The sequence below is a fragment of the Panthera leo genome (genome assembly GCF_018350215.1).
Source record: "Panthera leo isolate Ple1 chromosome F3 unlocalized genomic scaffold, P.leo_Ple1_pat1.1 chrF3_random_Un_scaffold_30, whole genome shotgun sequence".
NCBI lineage: Eukaryota > Metazoa > Chordata > Mammalia > Carnivora > Felidae > Panthera > Panthera leo.
This window is the reverse complement of record NW_024962231.1, coordinates 759133-780260: the sequence shown is the minus strand read 5'-3', so window position 1 is coordinate 780260 and position 21128 is coordinate 759133. Positions and strand designations below refer to the sequence as shown.

General features: G+C 36.5%; 1 protein-coding gene across 2 annotated transcripts in view; it reads right to left on the bottom strand.

The window, feature by feature from the left end:
- Window positions 1-11667: 11667 nt before the first annotated feature.
- The window catches only part of LOC122212807 (ankyrin repeat domain-containing protein 26-like), a 101141-nt gene continuing 91680 nt past the window's right edge, over window positions 11668-21128 (bottom strand). For both annotated transcript variants that reach the window (XM_042926778.1, XM_042926788.1), the window contains one exon: window positions 11668-12651. The gene's annotated coding sequence lies outside the window, so the exon portion shown is untranslated. The remainder of the gene's footprint in view (window positions 12652-21128) is intronic.

Genomic DNA, 21128 nt, shown 5'->3' with positions numbered 1-21128 from the left:
TGTGTTCTTAGGAGGACAAGATTTTACCCAGTACGGGTCAGGACGGGAGGACATTTTCCTAATTCCTCAAATGAGCTTGTAGTTTAGTTTTGACCTAAAATAGAGACCAGTTGGGAAACATGTAAAAGACACTTGGAATCACTTAAATTAGTGTGGTACCCTGGAGAATCTTCCATGGTATTCTACTTCTTTTGAAATTAGGATGGTTGATTATTTTTTCTTGACAGTAACCAAAACAATACAATCCACCGGGACAAGGTGGCCATTCAAAATGAGATCATACATGGAAAATTTGGGAAAGCAACTGCTTCTTGTCTGTTCTTGCCCAGGAGTGAAATAAGTTTAGTTTCCCTTTCGTGGCTCCAAGTATAGCATTTCCAAGCCAGGGCTTGTCCTAGTTCTACAGGTGACATGATAATTATGGACCTGAAGGGAGATGATCTACTGGAGTCTTTCTCTTATAACAGTATAATGTGGGACACATCTCACAAACAGACTCACCCCAAAGACAGTCTGGTGAGGGTCTATTCCTCAGGCGTATTAACCGAGACTGCTAAAGAAGCAAGTGGGTGATGGGATGAGACAGGATATTCTTAACAAAGTATTATAACTTCCTTATAATTCCAGGCATTTTCCAGCAAAGCATACTTAGATACAGCAGACATTATAAGACTAAAAGACCAATTTTATGAATCATGGGAGGTTAACAACGTTTAGATTTTTGGAATAATTTTTATAATTTTTGATATATTTTGAACTAGAATTGATTTTCTCTTTTTCTTATTATACCATTTTTTCCCTCAGTTTATGTGTTTGGGTGTTATTATGTGTTTTGATATATAAGGAATCTGAAATAACTCAAAATGACAGTTATACTTTGTTCCTTTAAATCATTTTTAACATTTTGGGACTCATTACAATTATTAGGTCATAAAAGTGATGTTTTAAACATTTTTACATGAATTCTATATTAGCATATTAATGTAAATATTTTATTTTATTCCTTTATAGTGGGTTCTAACATAGAAAAATTTTCCTGTTTACAAAAAATTGATCTGGGAATTCCACTTTCTGGCACTTATATAATATTTGCAGAAATAATGAAGTTAGTACATGATATGATGAATGTTCATACAAGATTATTACAAGAATGCTTAGTCTGCATGGTTTCAAATTCCATTATTTCCTAAAATAAATTAAATTTACATATTTTAAATATAGTAAATCATAAGATGTCCTTTACATTAATTTTGTTGAGATAGATTGAGAACAGAGCAATAGTTTGGCAAAATGGAAAGACAAAGCATTATCTTGTGATAAAATTTATTTTCTTAATATTGTGACCATGCTGTTTCTTCTTAACACTTCAAATGGTTATTTGTTCAATGGAAATTTTATTGACAAATGTGCAGGTAAACTATAATTTTATTATTAAAATCCATAACTACAGTAAGTGAATTCATTTGGCATAGTGTCTTCCAGTGTGTATGCTCTAAAAGTATGAGAAAGAATTGGTGTAGGATAGAGAAAGATATGATGATAAATGTCATTGCCTATTTGGATGAGGACATCAAGCTCTCTTGGATTTCAAACACTAAAAACCCTCTATGCCTCTGGATATAAGAAAATGTTAAGATTTCAAGAGAGAACTCATGTAAAAAAAAGTCTACCCTTCATGCCATTAAGGAGGATTATGTCAAGAAAGAGACAGCTTGACTGATTCTAATTAACATACTTAGAAAACAGAATATACTCCTCCAAATTCCAGTTTCAAAATTGGTGATATCCCTACATGTTAATTTTTCTATACACTTGATGAGACTCCCTTTTATTACTTTGTGGAACAGAGTCACAATGATAAAATACTTTGCAAGATCTTGGAATAAAAAAGTGTTATACTTTTCTGTCATCCTCTGTTGTGATGGTCAGAAAGGCACACCACCAAGATTTTTACATTTTTCCAAAATTTATTGCATGATATTTCTGATAAAACTCTTCCAGCATTTTTTCTGTCTCCTAATTCTGCAGTGATATTTCCTTCTTGTGATTTTCCCCAGGGAAACTAAGAATTAAATATCTTGAAGTTACAAATCTCCTTGTCAGCAAACATAGTGGTTTCAGCTTTACCCTACTCTAAGATCAATTGCCAGACTACTACATGCATTTCAGTTATTCAATGACTTCCGATTCTTATATTTATTAATTTGGGACTTGTACCTTTTTTAAAAATAAATTTTTATGGAAGTAATTTTAATGAGAATGGTGTTTTCTTTTCCTGAAATTGGCAGCTGTACTTCTCAGGTAGAAACCTATTGCCACTGAACCAAAAAATATCCCCTCATTTAGTTACCTGCAATTCCAACAGTCACTTTATGTGTTACAATGTCCAGTCATAGAGTATACAATGCTGTTCATATAATATGAGACTGATCGCTAAAATGATACTTTTTATTTGTATAGTAATAACACAAGCATAATATATTTTTTAAATTTTTTTAACGTTTTATTTATTTTTGAGACAGAGAGAGACAGAGCATGAACGGGGGAGGGGCAGAGAAAGAGGGAGACACAGAATTGGAAGCAGGCTCAAGGCTTGAGCCATCAGCCCAGAGTCTGACGCGGGGCTCGAACTCACGGACCGCGAGATCCTGACCTGAGCTGAAGTTGGATGCTTAACCGACTGAGCCACCCAGGCGCCCCAAACAAACATAATATTTTATTGCACAGATAATATTCTGAAAACTACAATGGGAAGTGAGTGTTCCAATATCTTGTACTTCATAAAATAATGCAAATTTAAAATTGGATTATTAAAAATTTGGTAAAACAGATGTTACAAAATTCTGTTACTTCAAAAAGCATTTTCATCTACACAAAATAGCCTTTAAGTTTTTGAAATTTATGTACTTTTTTCTTTCTTATTGTCCTCTTTACTCCAGACAGCTGACCTAAACCCATAGACTTTATGATCGGTCTTCTGTCTGGTACATGTAACAGTGTTATTTTCCCCACCATTATCTGGTATTGTGTACATACTTTGGGACTTCCAATATTTATTATAGGCTGGGTAAAATTCAATGCAAGAGCTTAAATTTGACCTGCATTTTGCCTTCTGTGAGGGATCAGCTGCAAGGCACTTAGCTCGTCCAGCTTATTATTGTCACATAGTAAATTATCAGATGCACATCTGATTTTAAGTTCTCAATGTATCAGTTTGGATCCAATTATACTTTGCACTCAAGCCATCTATAGATGACAGCCATGGATTAATTTTGTTCTAATTCTTCTGGGTCATTACTATATTATTGGAAATCCTAACATCCTTACATCGTGGAGCTATAGGCTATTTTTTTTAAAAACAGAAAACACATCACTAAGTTTAAATTAAAGAGAAACAAAGATGACCTTCTTTTTTTTTCAATATATGAAATTTATTGTCAAATTGGTTTACATACAACACCCAGTGCTCATCCCAAAAGGTGCCCTCCTAAATACCCATCACCCACCCTCCCCTCCCACCCACCCCCCATCAACCCTCAGTTTGTTCTCAGTTTTTAATAGTCTCTTATGCTTTGGCTCTCTCCCACTCTAACCTCTTTTTTTTTCCTTCCCCTCCCCCATGGGTTTCTGTTACGTTTCTCAGGATCCTCATAAGAGTGAAAACATATGGTACCTGTCTTTCTCTGTATGGCTTATTTCACTTAGCATCACACGCTCCTGTTCCATCCATGTTGCTACAAAGGGCCATATTTCGTTCTTTCTCCTTGCTGTGTAGTACTCCATTGTGTATATAAACCACAATTTCTTTATCCATTCATCAGTTGATGGACATTTAGGCTCTTTCCACAATTTGGCTATTGTTGAGAGTGCTGCTATAAACATTGGGGTACAAGTGCACCTATGAATCAGTATTCCTGTATCCCTTGGGTAAATTCCTAGCAGTGCTATTGCTGGGTCATAGGGTAGGTCTATTTTTAATTTTTTTTTAAATTTTTTTAACATTTATTTATTTTTGAGACAGAGAGAGACACAGCATGAATGGGGGAGGGTCAGAGAGAGAGGGAGACACAGAATCTGAAACAGGCTCCAGGCTCTGAGCTGTCAGCACAGAGCCCGATGCGGGGCTCACGGACCGCAAGATCATGACCTGAGCCGAAGTCGGACGCTTAACCGACTGAGCCACCCAGGCGCCCCAATCTATTTTTAATTTTCTAAGGAACCTCCACACTGCTTTCCAGAGTGGCTGCACCAATTTGCATTCCCACCAACAGTGTAAGAGGGTTCCCGTTTCTTCACATCCTCTCCAGCATCTATAGTCTGATTTGTTCATTTTGGCCACCCTGACTGGCATGAGGTGATATCTGAGTGTGGTTTTGATTTGTATTTACCTGATAAGGAGCGACCTTGAGCACCTTTTCATGTGCCTGTTGGCCATCTGGATGTCTTCTTTAGAGAAGTGTCTATTCATGTGTTCTGCCCATTTCTTCACTGGGTTATTTTTTTTCGGGTGTGGAGTTTGGTGAGCTCTTTATAGATTTTGGATACTAGCCCTTTGCCTGATATGTCATTTGCAAATATCTTTTCCCATTCCGTTGGTTGCCTTTTAGTTTTGTTGGTTGTTTCCTTTGCTGTGCAGAAGCTTTTTATCTTCATAAGGTCCCAGTAATTCATTTTTGCTTTTAATTCCCTTGCCTTTGGGGATGTGTTGAGTAAGAGATTGCTACGGCTGAGGTCAGAGAGATCTTTTCCTGCTTTCTCCTCTAGGATTTTGATGGTTTCCTGTCTCACATTCAGGTCCTTTATCCATTTTGAGTTTATTTTTGTGAATGGTGTGAGAAAGTGGTCTAGTTTCAACCTTCTGCATGTTGCTGTCCAGTTCTCCCAGCACCATTTGTTAAAGAGGCTGTCTTTTTTCCATTGGATGTTCTTTCCTGCTTTGTCAAAGATTAGTTGGCCATACGTTTGTGGGTCTAGTTCTGGGGTTTCTATTCTATTCCATTGGTCTGTGTGTCTCTTTTTGTGCCAATACCATGCTGTCTTGATGATGACAGCTTTGTAGTAGAGGCTAAAGTCTGGGATTGTGATGCCTCCTGCTTTGGTCTTCTTCTTCAAAATTACTTTGGCTATTTGGGGCCTTTTGTGGTTCCATATGAATTTTAGAATTGTTTGTTCTAGTTTCGAGAAGAATGCTGGTGCAATTTTGATTGAGATTGCATTGAATGTGTAGATAGCTTTGGGTAGTATTGACATTTTGACAATATTTATTCTTCCAATCCATGAGCAGGGAATGTCTTTCCATTTCTTTATATCTTCTTCAATTACCTTCATAAGTTTTCTATAGTTTTCAGCATACAGATCTTTTACATCTTTGGTTAGATTTATTCCGAGGTATTTTATGCTTCTTGGTGCAATTGTGAATGGGATCAGTTTCTTTATTTGTCTTTCTGTTGCTTCATTATTAGTGTATAAGAATGCAACTGATTTCTGTACATTGATTTTGTATCCTGAAACTTTGCTGAATTCATGTGTCAGTTCTAGCAGACTTTTGGTGGAGTCTATAAGATTTTCCATGTATAATACCATGTCATCTGCAAAAAGCAAAAGCTTGACTTCATCTTTGCCAATTTGGATGCCTTTGATTTCCTTTTGTTGTCTGATTGCTGATGCTAGAACTTCCAACACTATGTTAAACAACAGCGGTGAGAGTGGGCATCCCTGTCGTGTTCCTGATCTCAGGGTAAAAGCTCTCAGTTTTTCCCCATTGAGGATGATATTAGCTGTGGGCTTTTCATACATGGCTTTTATGATGTTTAAGTATGTTCCTTCTATCCCGACTTTCTCAAGGGTTTTTATTAAGAAAGCATGCTGGATTTTGTCAAAGGCCTTTTCTGCATCGATTGACAAGATCATATGGTTCTTATCTTTTCTTTTATTAATGTCAGGTATCACGTTGATTGATTTGCGAATGTTGAACCAGCCCTGCATCCCAGGAATGAATCCCACTTGATCATGGTGAATAATTCTTTTTATATGCTGTTGAATTTGATTTTCTAGTATCTTACTGAGAATTTTTGCATCCATATTCATCAGGGATATTGGCCCATAGTTTTTTACTGGGTCTCTGTCTGGTTTAGGAATCAAAGTAATACTGGCTTCATAGAATGAGTCTGGAAGTTTTCCTTCCCTTTCTATTTCTTGGAATAGCTTGAGAAGGATAGGTATTATCTCTGCTTTAAACTTCTGGTAGAACTCCCCTGGGAAGCCATCTGGTCCTGGACTCTTATTTGTTGGGAGATTTTTGATAACCGATTCAATTTCTTCACTGGTTATGGGTCTGTTCAAGCTTTCTATTTCCTCCTTATTGAGTTTTGGAAGAGTGTGTGTGTTTAGGAATTTGTGCATTTCTTGCAGGTTGTCCAATTTGTTGGCATATAATTTTTCATAGTATTCCCTGATAATTGTTTGTATCTCTGAGGGATTGGTTGTAATAATTCCATTTTCATTCACGATTTTATCTATTTGGGTCATCTTCCTTTTCTTTTTGAGAAGCCTAGCTAGAGGTTTGTCAATTTTGTTTATTTTTTCAAAAAACCAACTCTTGGTTTCGTTGATCTGCTCTATCGTTTTTTTTAGATTCTATATTGTTTATTTCTGCTCTGATCTTTATTATTTCTCTTCTTCTGCTGGGTTTAGGCTGCCTTTGCTGTTCTGCTTCTATTTCCTTTAGGTGTGCTGTTAGATTTTGTATTTGGGATTTTTCTTGTTTCTTGAGATAGGCCTGGATTGCAATGTATTTTCCTCTCAGGACTGCCTTCGCTGCATCCCAAAGCGTTTGGATTCTTGTATTTTCATTTTCGTTTGTTTCCATATATTCTTTAATTTCTTCTCTAATTGCCTGGTTGACCCACTCATTCTTGAGTAGGGTGTTCTTTATCCTCCATGCTTTTGGAGGTTTTCCAGACTTTTTTCTCTGGTTGATTTCAAACTTCATAGCATTGTAGTCTGAAAGTATGCATGGTATAATTTCAATTCTTGTATACTTATGAAGGGCTGTTTTGTGACCCGGTATGTGATCTATCTTGGAGAATGTTCCATGTGCACTCGAGAAGAAAGTATATTCTGTTGCTTTGGGATGCAGAGTTCTAAATATATCTGTCAAGTCCATCTGATCCAATGTGTCATTCAGGACCCTTGTTTCTTTATTGACCGTGTGTCTAGATGATCTATCCATTTCTGTAAGTGGAGTGTTAAAGTCCCCTGCAATTACCACATTCTTATCAATAAGGTTGCTTATGTTTGTGAGTAATTGTTTTATATATTTGGGGGCTCCGGTATTCAGCACATAGACATTTACAATTGTTAGCTCTTCCTGATAAAAAGGTCCTGTAATTATTATATAATGCCCTTCTTCATCTCTTGTTACAGCTTTTAATTGAAAGTCTAGTTTGTCTGATATAAGTATGGCTACTCCAGCTTTCTTTTTGCTTCCAGTAGCATGAGAAATAGTTCTCCATCCCCTCACTCTCAATCTAAAGGTGTCCTCAGATCTAAAATGAGTCTCTTGTAGACAGCAAATAGATGGGTCTTGTTTTTTTATCCATTCTGATACCCTATGTCTTCTGGTTGGCACATTTAATCCATTTACATTCAGAAAGATACGGGTTTAGAGTCATTGTGATGTCTGTATGTTTTATGCTTGTAGTGATGTCTCTGGTACTTTGTCTCACAGGATCCCCCTTAGGATCTCTTGTAGGGCTGGTTTAGTGGTGACAGATTCCTTCAGTTTTTGTTTGTTTGGGAAGAACTTTATCTCTCCTTCTATTCTAAATGACAGACTTGCTGGATAAAGGATTCTCGGCTGCATATTTTTTCTGTTCAGGACACTGAAGATCTCGTGCCAATCCTTTCTGGCCTGCCAAGTTTCAAAAGAGAGATCAGTCACGAGTCTTATAGGTCTCCCTTTATATGTGAGGCATGTTTATCCCTTGCTGCTTTCAGAATTTTCTCTTTATCCTTGTATTTTGCCAGTTGGACTATGATATGTCGTGCAGAAGGTCGATTCAAGTTACATCTGTAGGGAGTTCTCTGTGCCTCTTGGATTTCAATGCCTTTTTCTTTCCCCAGTTCAGGGAAGTTCTCAGCTATTATGTCTTCAATTACACCTTCAGCACCTTTCCCTCTCTCTTCCTCCTCTGGGATACCAATTATGCGTATATTATTTCTTTTTAGTGTATCACTTAGTTCTCTAATTTTCCCCTCATACTCCTGGATTTTTTTATCTTTCTCTCAGCTTCCTCTTTTTCCATAACTTTATCTTCTAGTTCACCTATTCCCTCCTCTGCCTCTTCAATCCAAGCCGTCGTCGTTTCCATTTTATTTTGCATTTCATTTAAAGCGTTTTTCAGCACCTCCTGACTGTTCCTTAGTCCCTTGATCTCTGTATCAAGAGATTCTCTGCTGTTCTCTATACTGTTTTCAATCCCAGCGATTAATTTTATGACTATTATCCTAAATTCACTTTTTGTTATATTATTTAAATCCTTTTTGATCAGTTCATTGGCTGTTGTTATTTTCTGGAGATTCTTCTGAGGGGAATTCTTCTGTTTGGTCATTTTGGATAGTCCCTGGAGCGGTGCGGACCTGCAGGGCACTTTCCCTGTGCTGTGGTGTATAACTGGAGTTGGTGGGTGGGGCCGCAGTCAGACCTGGTGTCTGCCACCGCTGGGGCCACAGTCAGACTGGTGTGTGCCTTCTCTTCCCCTCTCTTAGGGCCGGGATTCACTGTGGGGTGGCGTGGCCCATCTGGGCTACTTGCACACTGCCAGGCTTGTGGTGCTGAGGATCTGGTGTATTAGCTGGGGTGGGTAGGCAAGGTGCACAGGGGCAGGAGGGGCAGGCTTAGCTCACTTCTCCTTAGGTGATCCACTTCAGGAGGGGCCCTGTGGCAGCAGGAGGGTGTCAGATCTGCTGAAGGAGGTTTGGCTCTGCAGAAGCACAGCGTTGGGTGTTTGCTCAGAGCGAGCAAGTTCCCTGACAGGAACTGGTTCCCTTTGGGATTTTGGCTGGGGTTTGGGCTAGGGAGATGGCGCTGGCGAGCGCTTTTGTTCCCCGCCAAACTGAGCTCTGTCATCCCAGGGCTCAGCAACTCTCCCTCCATTTGTCCTCCAGCCTTCTGGATTTCTGAGCAGAGCTGTTAACTTATGACCTCCCAGATGCTAAGTCCCGCTTGCTGTCAGAACACACTCCCTCCAGCCCCTCCGCTTTTGCATGCCAGACTCGGGGGCTCTGCTTGGCCGGCAGGCTGCCCCTCTGCCCCGGCTCCCTCCCGCCAGTCCTTGCAGCACGCACCGCCTCTCTGCCCTTCCTACCCTCTTCTGTGGGCCTCTCGTCTGCACTTGGCTCCGGAGACTCTGTTCTGCTAGTCTTCTGGTGGTTTTCTGGGTTAGTTAGCCAGGTGTAGGTGGAATCTAAGTGATCAGCAGGACGCCGGTGAGCCTAGCGTCCTCCTACCCCGCCATCTTCCCTCCTCAATGATGACCTTCTGATATCTTGATGACAACTATCAGTTGTTTGCTTCTAGAAGTTAAATTAAATTTTCACAATTTGTACTGAATGAAGTTACACTTTACACCCTAATCCATGGGAACCATAATTAGTTTGTTGTCCAGACTCAGCCTTATTGAGCTGAAGAGCCTCCCTGGAGAAACATAACATTTGATGATCCAGAAGATCAAAGATTTTGTCAGTGACATAGTCATTTTCAAAGTTAAAGATATGAATTAGAAAGCAAAAACTGGAGAGAACTTGGTGTGAGATTTAAAAAAAAAAGTATTGTCAGTATTTAAGAGTCTCTTATTGTTTGCCTCCTGGATTGATGGGGGGGTGGGTGGGGGAGAGGGGAAAGTGGGTGATGGGCATTAAGGAGGGCACCTGTTGGGATGAGCACTAGGTGTTGTATGGAAACCAATTTGACAATAAATTATATATACAAAAATGAATTAATCAATTAGAAATTTTCAAAAAGTATTAGAATTCTTATTTATGTTATTTTATTTATCTGTCTACACGATGTGCCATAAGCTATGTGTGGTATATTAATAAAATGATTCAGATATTTTGTTAATAAGTAAATTTATCTGTAAGAAGTCTCTTATGCCCATATATTCTGTTATGGTAGTGGAGCATGATCCTTTTAATGTGGAAAGCATCGTGCCATTAAATGAATGCTTTCCTCTTGCTTTTCCTGTATACCACGTAAAAATAGAACCCATCAATGCTGAGGTTGCTGATGTATTTTGGTGGCCTCTATCAGTTGTTTAGTTCTTATAGATAGGGTAAATGTGTCCCTTTTTAGGTCAGGCTTATGAAGAAAATGTAAAATCCATTAAATCCACTACAAAATGGGTCCTTTATAAACTCCTGCTTGGGAGGCAATTTTAGAAAATGTTCAACCTCAGACATTAATTTCCAAGCATGAGCCAATAACATTAATAGCAAACATTTCTGTATTGTCTCATATATTTATATGTATTGACCAGTATAGTTATAAATGCCTTGAATATATAATTGAACATTTTTCCACCTCAGCGTATCTGTGATTGTGATGGTCTTTCATTATACTGCACCATACAGCTTAAATTTTGTAAATCATGCATTAAATCATATTGATAAAATAATTATGCCTGCTTCCAGAAAAATAATATAAAATCTTAGGTGCAAAATTATTCAGTTACAAACTTTGTAAAAATTATGATTTGAGATATTTTAGAGGAAATATTTTACTCTTGATACCCTAAGTATTTTTCAAGGCATATGGATATAGACCTATATTAAGTAAAGTTTCAGAAAAAAGGAATTAATACATAGTTATTTCTATGCAACTTCATGAGTGTAACACAATAGATAAATGTTGTTTTTATCCTTTTGAAAATTGATAGTTGGGCTAGCATTTAACTCCTGATATGAAAATAATTTACATTAGAGATCTCTGGAATGGAAATTAAACTGGGAGAGAATCAATTTGTAGTTGTGGGAAGATAATTTTGATAGGGTTGAGTTAAGGAGAACAATTCTCTTCCCACAACTATTTTTGTGACTTTATCGCCAGAACCTGGACATATTTTGGATTTAATGGAAAATGGAATATAAGTTTATGGAGGCTGGCAAGATTACTAATATCCTTGTTTAAAATACAGAAATTAGGGGAGGCTGGGTGGCTCAGTCAGTTAAGCGGCTGACTTCAGCTCAGGTCACGATCTCATGGTTCGTTGGTTCGAACCCCACATCGGGCTCTGTGCTGACAGCTTGGTACCTGGAGACTGCTTCAGGGTCTGTCTCTCTCTCTCTCACTCTCTCTCTGCCCCCTTCCCCGCTCAGTATATCTCTCTCGCTAAAATAAACAAACATTAAAAAAATAAAATAAATAAAGTAAAATACAGAAATATATGGGATTGTTAAAATGTGTCACATATAATCACAATGGACCACAAACTTGGGAGAATAAGAAAGTTAGAAAAAATCAAAGTGATGCAATGAGACAAAAACTCAATTCGGAAATTACTTTTTTTCCCATTATTTGCTTAGATTAGTCTTTCCTATTTGTAAAAAAAAATAATTCAGTTTTCCCTATAACTATCTTTTTTAGAGATTTTATATGCACATCACTGTCATGGGTGCTAAATATTAAGTAAGTTAACAGAAAACAAGCAAAATGTTTTGCAAAGAGGAGGACTCGGGTACAATAGGAATATTCGTAATGGAAAACTTATGTAGGCCTGACTGTGAGTGTGTTGGTGTTTGATATATATTAAAGTCATTTGGTGTAGAAAATATTGCTGAGGCAATTACTAAAAATAATGAGGTGAAAACCCTGATGGCTGTGAGGATTTTGACTCCTGAAGAAAGAACACTGGTGATAAGTAGTTTATTTTTTTCCCAGATATACAAAACATTTATTACTTATGCCATTAAGACAAACTCTGTTCCCTTATTTTTACCATTAAATAATGTGGTTTTTTTTCAAGCTGGCATTGGACTTTCAGCCAACTTTTTTCTCATTTTCTTCCACATCTTCACACTTCTGAATCACAGACCTAAGCCTACTGACCTGATCGCATATCACTTACCCCTTGTCCAAATAATGATGCTCCTCATCGTACTGTGATTGTTGTCTCCAGGCCTGTTTAACTCACTGTTTTCTCAGAATGACCTCAAATATAAGGTATTTTTCTACATGTACAGGGTGAGGAGGAGTCTCTCCATCTATACTACCTGCTTTGTGACCATGACTCAAGCCATCACCATCAGCCCTAGCACCTCCTGTTTGTCCTGTTTTAAACATAAATTCACAAATTATGTGATCTATATTTTTGTCTTCTCATGGTGCCACAGTTTGCCTTGCAGTAGTTACCTGATCTTCTACACTGTGGCTTCTTCCAATGTGAACCAGACACAACTGCTGTCTCTCAGCGAACTTTTCTCACTATCCCCCATGAAATTTGTTATTCATGAACTGTTTTCCACCCTGAAAACATCTTGTGATATCACCTTTATATGGATCGTGCTTCGTTCAAGCGTATACATGGTAATTCTCTTGTTCAAGCCTCATAGATGGTCCCAGCACCTTCATATCACCAACTTCTCCCCAAGAGTCTGCCCAGAGAAAAGAGCCACACACAATTATGCTGCTGGTGAGTTTCTTCGCGGTCATGTACCGGATGAACCTTATCATGTCATCATTGGCAATACTGCTTTGGGTGAATAACTCAGTCATCTTGGGTATCCAGAAGCTTGTGGTCAATGTCTATGCCACTGTCAGCCCTTCGGTGCTAATCATTTCTCATACAAGAATAACTAATATTCTCCAATTTATGCAATGAAAATGTCATCCATTTTTAAAAAGTTAACGCTGCAAAAAAAAAAAAAAACAACAAAAAACTGGATACTTTTTTTACCCATTAAACAAGTGTGTGAAATAACAAAATAACACTTTTAATTATATTTGAATGCTCTTAAAACCAATATTGCCAATGATGATATAGTTATTTTAGTCCCATGTCCACCATTACGTTCTATTACCATACAGTGGACCTTACCCATTCATTTTGATTCTTAGACCTTTCTACAAGATACCTTTTCTTTCCTCTTGAAGTATACTATTAGGAAGCTCATATTTCTCTAAAGGATATTAAAATGCTGATTCCAATGGGCACATGCACTCCAATGTTTATAGCAGTGCAATCAACAATAGCCAAGTTATGAAAAGAGCCCAAATATCTATCACTGATGAATGGATAAAGAAGATATGCTGTCTATACCCCAGAATACCACATGGTGATCAAAACAAATGAAATCTTGCCATTTGTGAAAACGTGGATGGAACTAAAGTGTGTTCTGCTAAGAAAAATAAGTCAGTCTGAGAAGGACAAATGTATAATTTCACTCATATGTGGAATTTAAGAAACAAAACAGATGGGTATAAGTTAGGAAAGGGAAAATAATGTAAAAACAGAGAGGGTGGCAAACCATAGGAGACTTTTTTTTTATTTTTATTTTTTTTGAAATTTATTGTCAAATTGGTTTCCATACAACACCCAATGCTCATCCCAAAATGTGCCTTCCTCAATACCCATCACCCACCCTCCCCTTGCTCCCACCCCCCATCAACCCTCAGTTTGTTCTCAGTTTTTAAGAGTCTCTTATGCTTTGGCTCATGAGACTCTTTAATACAGAGAACACATAGGGTTTCTGGAAAAGAGGTGGGTGGGAAATGGCAAAATGAGTGATAGGCATTAAGGAGGGCACTTGGGATGAATACATATGATGAGGGCATCATATGTAAGTGATGAATCACTAAATTCTACTCCTGAAACCAATACTGCACTATACGTTAACTAGTATTTAAATTAAAAAATATATATACATACGTAACATGGGGGAAAGAAGGAGTAGAAAATTGTTTGCTGGGATAGTGTGTGTGGGGAAATAGGGAGCGGCTGGTAAAAAGGTGCAAACTTTCAACTATAAGGTCTGAGACTAATGTGAAACTTGGTGACTATCATTGATAACACTGTATTGTATAATTGAAATTTGCTGAGAGTAGAACTTAAATTTTGTATCAGAAATAACCATGTGAGATGATGGATGGGTTAACTAGACGATGGGATTGCTTTCACAATGTATATGCATATCAGATCACCAAAGTGTATACATTACATGTCATACAATTTTGTCACTTATACCTCAATAAAGCTGAAATTTAAAAATCAAGTCCTTAATGTAGTCAAATTTCTCAGGCTTTTACTTTTTTTTTTTTAACGGAGCAAGTTATTTATTTATTTATTTATTTACTTTATTTTTTATTTTTTTAAATTTACATCTAAATTAGTTAGCATATAGTGAAGCAATGATTTCAGGAGTAGATTCCTTAATGCCCCTTACCCATTTAGCCCATCCCCCCTCCCACAACCCCTCCAGTAACTCTCAGTTTGTTCTCCATATTTATGAGTCTCTTCTGTTTTGTCCCACTCCCTGTTTTTATATTATTTTTGTTTCCCTTCCCTTATGTTCATCTGTTTTGTCTCTTAAAGTCCTCGGTGCTTGTACTTTTGAAAATAGTATTCTTATTTATTAAAGTTATTTAATTATCCAGTTTTGGCTTGAATAATTTGTATGGGCATCAATATTTTTTTTTTCTTTCTTTTCTGGCAATACAATAGCTGTGGAGATTTTGCTCTCCTATTTGTAAGTTTTCAATCTCTCTGTCTCTCACCCTCTCTCTCTCTCTCACTGTTTTTAATCCTTTTTTTCAACTTGTGGAGTTTCTCTGTTTTACTAACATATATTTTAATTATTTTATTTATCTCTCTTTGGCACACCCCTCTTCTAAATTCAAGTCTTCATGTCAGGTGTTTGAACTCAAGAATTTATAATTCACTATTTATTTGATTATTCATTTTTTATTTTACACATTTAGTGAAACAGTTGGATGTGTCTATTGTCTTATTCCTTCTCATGCTAGTATTCATGTTTCTACAACTAATATGTACATACTTCATTGTTTTGGACTATATTCTTTAGTCATTGAGTTTCATACTCCAGTTTACTCTTCCTCTTATCATCTCAGTTTAATTTAATCTTTAACTCTTATATATGTATTAAGTGTATTATGTTTAGAATTTTTACTTTTTATATGACCATTGCCAAGCTTATGGTGTCTTGTTATTCCACAGTATTTTGATTTTGTTTTTCCTACATATTTTTTAAACATTTTAAACATAATGCCAATATCTGACGTTTATGTGGCATCTAATTTCTGACACACCATTCTGATTTTGTATTTTCTTATGGGCTTTATGTTGACTTTTTATTTATTTTTGAGAGATAAAGAGACACACCAGGAGTGGGGAAGAGGCAGAGAGAAAGAGAGAGAGAGAGAGAGAGAGAGAGAGAGAATCTGAAGCAGACTCTAGGCTCTGAGCTCTCAGAACAGAGACCAATGTGGGGCTCCTACCCACAGACTGCGAGATCATGACCTGAGTTGAAGTTGGCCGCTTAAATAAGTGTGCCACCCAGGTGCCCTGGGCTTCAAACTTTTTAATTTGATTCTTACTTTTGGGAAATATCACATTTGAAAGTCAGTGCATTTTTTTATTCCATTTGTCCTGAGGGAAAAAAAAGTTCAACACACATGAATTTTAAGTCCCTGTGATAAACCATTATCTGAAGGGAACACTTGCTTCTTAGTCAACTCATCTAGATATTCCCTTGATGTATTTCTGCTCTAGAGGAGATCTCATATTTTCCTTCCAATTCTATTCATCAGGTTTTAGGGTTCTTGTAACTTCTTGAGCGTTTTTAGCTACCTACATTAAAAGATTAGGAAATAACTAATATTTTACCTAAAAGCACATATATATACAGTAACTACACTAGTAAACTATTTCACAAAGATATTTTTGGCAGACAACAACATCTCATGACTCTCAACTTTGTATATTTGTGTAATTATAAATATACTTATGGTAATAATAATTTGTAGAGTATAAATAATTTTTGTTAAGTTTTGAAAATTTATTTTATGTTTTACACAATTTCCTGGTATGATATACTCCACTGTATTTAATATTACCTGTATATGGCAAGAATTAGTTATTTTCTTAGCATTATGCCACCATTAATATAGTTATTTACCTGAATTTATGTCTTTGACTTCAACGCTCTTTTAGCTCATGCTCCCCCTTTCACTTCCAAGGTCATTTTGAAAAATCTCAGGTTTAATTTTTATTTATTCTACAATATACTTAAAATTCTATTAACATCCTGTGAGATTTATGTTTTCATGAAGTTAATTATGATTAATAGGTCTACAGCCATTATCATTATAATTTATGCTTTTTATTTGAAAATTATGTGTATCCTATATTCACTGGTTTAAAATGTTAATATTTTGTAGTTATCTCTAATTAAAGAAACTGCTTAATAAAGTCACTTGAAATTCTTTATATTTATTGTAATATACAAAACAATTTCTTATCTATGATGTCTTAAATGTCACGTAACATGATAAAGATGTACCAAGTTGGCATCTTCCATAAATTTAAGTTGAACATTTTTAACTCAAGTGCCACCTAAATGTATAAAAGACTAGTGTCTAACAGACTGTATTTTCTAAGTTGGTTTTACCCACTGCGATTCATGAAATGTTTATTTTTATAACTTTCTTAATTTGCTATGTCATTTTTCATTTTTTTATGGAAAATTTAGTATTAGGTCTTAACTCAATATTTATTTTGAAAAAAGAGCAGGATCCTTCTTTTGTTTTGATAAAATCTAAATTCAAAAGACATTATTCATAAATTCAGTTTGTATTTAGCATCTATTTTGGTCACACAATAACTATGAGTATTTATATTCATAACCTGTATCCTACAACAGTATAATCATTGGATCATTAATTGGTTTCTCCAAATCATTATTCTCATGTTTTATTCTTCCTGATTAGTTTATGCCAACTGACTAGAAAATCATGAAACAAAGAATACTAAACATTAGCAATAAACACCTCGATATGCACAAGGTACAAAGATAAATCAAGAAATAAAATATCTGAATAGACATTTAGAGAAAGAAATATATAAATAGATTTATAGCAAGAAAATGGATTAATTAAAAATAACTTCACAGATAAAAACGAAAACCTAAATGACTTAATTGGTAATTTTGCCAAATATTTAGTGAATAATTGATCCAAGTCTGCACAAACACTTCCAAAAAATACTAGAAGTGGAATACTTCCCAGGTAATATTAGGTGATTAGTATTACTCTGATTCCAAAAGCAGACCAAGGCATGATAACAAAAGAACATGACAGATTATTATCTCTTGTATATAGACTCATGTTCTCAAAAAGAAAGCAAATGAAATTCACCAAAATATATACAAATTATACTCCATGAATTTTGAGATTATTTCACACATAAAACATAGGCTAAACTTCCAAAAATCAATGTTTTCCAGAATGGAAAAAAAAAGGAACTAAAACTGCATTTTGTTACACATGATATGATTCGGTATATCAAATTTGTAGGGAGTTACCAAAATTTCACAAGAAATAATAAACAAGTTGAACAAGATGCAAGATACAAAATCAATATTAAATACAAACCTACAATATATATTTATATACTAGCAATGAAAAACATTGAAAAGGAAGTGAAAAATACATCCATAATTGTATTAAACAAATAAAAACATTTAGAAATAACTTGAAGAAATGAATTTAAGGTATTGAAAATAAGGAGATATAAATTTAAACTTTTTACAAGTAGGGGCACCTGAGTGGCTCAGCTAGCTGAGGGTCTGTCCTCAGCTCAGGTTATGATCTCAGGGTTTGTGAGTTTGAGCCCCACATTGGGCTCTCTGCTGTCAGCCCAGAGCCCTCTTTGGATCCTCTGTCCTCCTTTCCTGTGTCCCACCCCATTCACGCTTTCTCTCTCAAAGATAAATAAAGCTTTAAAGGACTAAAGTTTTTGAAAATAAAATATTCGTAGCTACATAAACTTTAAAAATCAAAAAAATTAGAAAGACATTAGATGTTTAAGGATAAAATTACTTATTATTTAAGAGTAGGAGGACTTGAAGTTTGCCTCATCCTTCAAACACAGCTAGATAAATATTAAATCATTCTGGACACCCAGAAAATCAATTTGAGGACTTAGAGAACAAAATTGCAATTCTATAAGAATCATTCAAGGTAGGAGATGCAGAGAATTGATTTCATGTAGATAAGGACTGAGGGTGTTGAAGGTGTTGCAGATGGGAAGGAACCCTGCTTACCTTGTCTACCACAAGACATTATAAGCAGCAGAGTAAAAAATCTGAAGATTTAGAAGTTCACCACCTTCAGGGTTATGACAAGCTCAGTGATGGTCTTGTGGGGAAGAAGGGCAGAGACACTGGATTGGACAGTGTGGTCTGAGGATCTCCTGGGTCACACAGGGGAAAGGCTCCTCCACTTGGAGTGCATTTGAGAGTGGCAGCGAGGACTCTATGCGGACAGAAGGAAGGGTGGTGCCCACCTGCTGCACCATCCCAGACATAGGAGCAGCAGCTGGGGACTGTGAGTCTTGGTGCCAGCTTTCTGCTCCACTTTGCCACAACTTATGAACCCCTGGGCGATTGAGCTAATGTTTTCCTGGGAGTCGATAGGAAATAGCAGAAATGTATTGAAGTCCTCCCCCAGAATCAACACTGGGCCACCGCACACAAGTCTCTAAAATTTGGAGTTTAGAAACCCAGCCTGGTGCCTGTGATAAAACAACTCTTACACACACAGGGTGAAAGTAAGGATCTGGTGGAAGCTGGGTACATAAGAAGGGTGATTATTTATATTCTTTGAGGACATACTGATGAGTGGCAGGCACAAGCTCTCCACCTCTGGGACAAGAGAGAGGGTGAGGGAGGAAGAAAAAAACCTTTCACTCTTTGCAGATGTCATGGTACTCTACCTGGAAATCCCAAAAGACTCCACCAAAAAAAAAACAAAACAGCTAGAACTGATACATGAATTCAGCAAGGTGACAGGAAACAAAATCAACATAAAGAAATCAGTGGCATTTCTATACACCAATAATGAAGCAACAGAAAGAGAAATCAAGGAATCGATGCCTTTTACAATTAAGCCAATAACTTTAAAATATGTAGGAATAAACGTAACCAAAGAGGTAAAATATCTCCATGCTGAAAATTATAGAAAGCTCATGAAAGAAATTGAAGAAGACACGAAGTAATGGAAAAACAGCCCATGCTCATGGATGTAGAGAAAGAGGAATAATCTCTTTGCACGGCTTGTGGAAATTCAAACAGGTACAGCCACTCTAAAAAACAGTAGGGAGGTTCCCCAAAAAATTAAAAGTAGAACTACCCCACAACACAACAATTGCAATACTAGGCATTTATTTAAAGGATTGAAAAATGCTGATTTGAAAGGGAACTTGCATCCCATTGTTTATAGCAGCACTATCAACAATAGCCAAATTACGGAAAGAACCTAAATGTCCATCACTGATGACTGAATAAAGAAGATGTGGTGTACATATATACAACGGAATATTACTTGGCAACCAAAAGAATGAAATCTTGCCATTTGCAACAATGTGGATAGAAATAGATTGTATTATGCTAAGTTAAGTCAGTAAAAGAAATACATCATATGATTTCACTCATATGTGAAATTTAAGAAACAAAATAGAAGATCATAGGGGGAAGGAAGGCAAAATAAGATAAAAACAGAGATGGAAGCAAATGATAATTATGAGACTCTTAAATACAGAGAACAAACTGAGCACTGTTGGAGGGATATTGGGTGGGGGTCTGGCTAACTGGCTGATGGGCATTAACGAGGGACATGTTGGGATGAGCACTGAGTGTTATATTTAAGTAATGAATTGATAAATTCTACTCCTCAAATCATTATTAAAGTATGTGTGAACTAACTTGGATTTAAATAAAAATTTAAAAACTAAAAGAAATAATCTAAACTAGTGTAAGAGAAATTATTAAAAAGAGAGAGAGGGTGAAGTCATTTTGCCCTCACTCATTAAGACTGACAAAACTCAGTGAGCTAAACATTGCCACCAACTGGGGACTGGAGCAAAATACACCAAACCCAGTCGCTTTATGCCCTGCAGGTGCATCTCTAAACAGGCAAGTGAGGATAAGACACAGTGCAACAGGACCTTCCCACAGAAGACTAGCACAAACCACTCACATGCACCAAATCTACTGATCATAGACTGCTGCAAACCTTCAGTTTAGTGCAGATAGAATCGGCACAGAATATATATATTCTTTCATTATTTGGATCTACCTTATTCTTTGAAAGATTTTATTTTTAATTACTCTCCATTCCCAACATGGAGCTTGAACTTACCCAAGTTCAAGAGTGGCAAGCACACCAACTGACCTAGCCAGGTGCCCTAGATCTAGCTTCTTTAAGAAACATAACAAAACACTCCTAAGATCAAGCTTGCTTGCTTGCATGCTTTCTCTCTCTTTTTCTTTCTTTCTTCCTTTGTTTCTTTTTCCTGGACAAAATGACAAAACAGTAATTCACTGCAACAGATAAGAACAAGGAGTAGAAGTAATGGACATGGATTTAATCAACAGAGTTATAGGTAAAATACAGACATAAAATTTAAAGCGACAATTATAAGTATGCTAGCTTGGCTTCAAAAAAGAAAAGACTATAGAGAATCCTTTACAGCAGAGATAAAAGAGTTAAAATCTAGGCCGAAGTTGGAAATTCTAGAACTGAAATGCAAACCATACGGAAAGCCATAAAAAGAGGGTGTATAAATCAGACGTATGAATCAGTGATGTAGAAGATAAAAGTATGCAAAATAATGAAGCTGAAAACAAGGGGGGAATTAAAGTATTGGATCATGAGAGTAGACTGAGCAAACTCAGCAAATTCTACGAATGTAATCACATTCATATGAAGCAGTCCCAGCAGATGAAGAGAGAACCAAAAGGGCAGAAGGTTTACATGAGCAAATTATAGGTTAAAGCTTCCTGAATCTGGGGGAAAGACACAGACATCAACATTCAAGAAGCCCAGAGATCTCCTG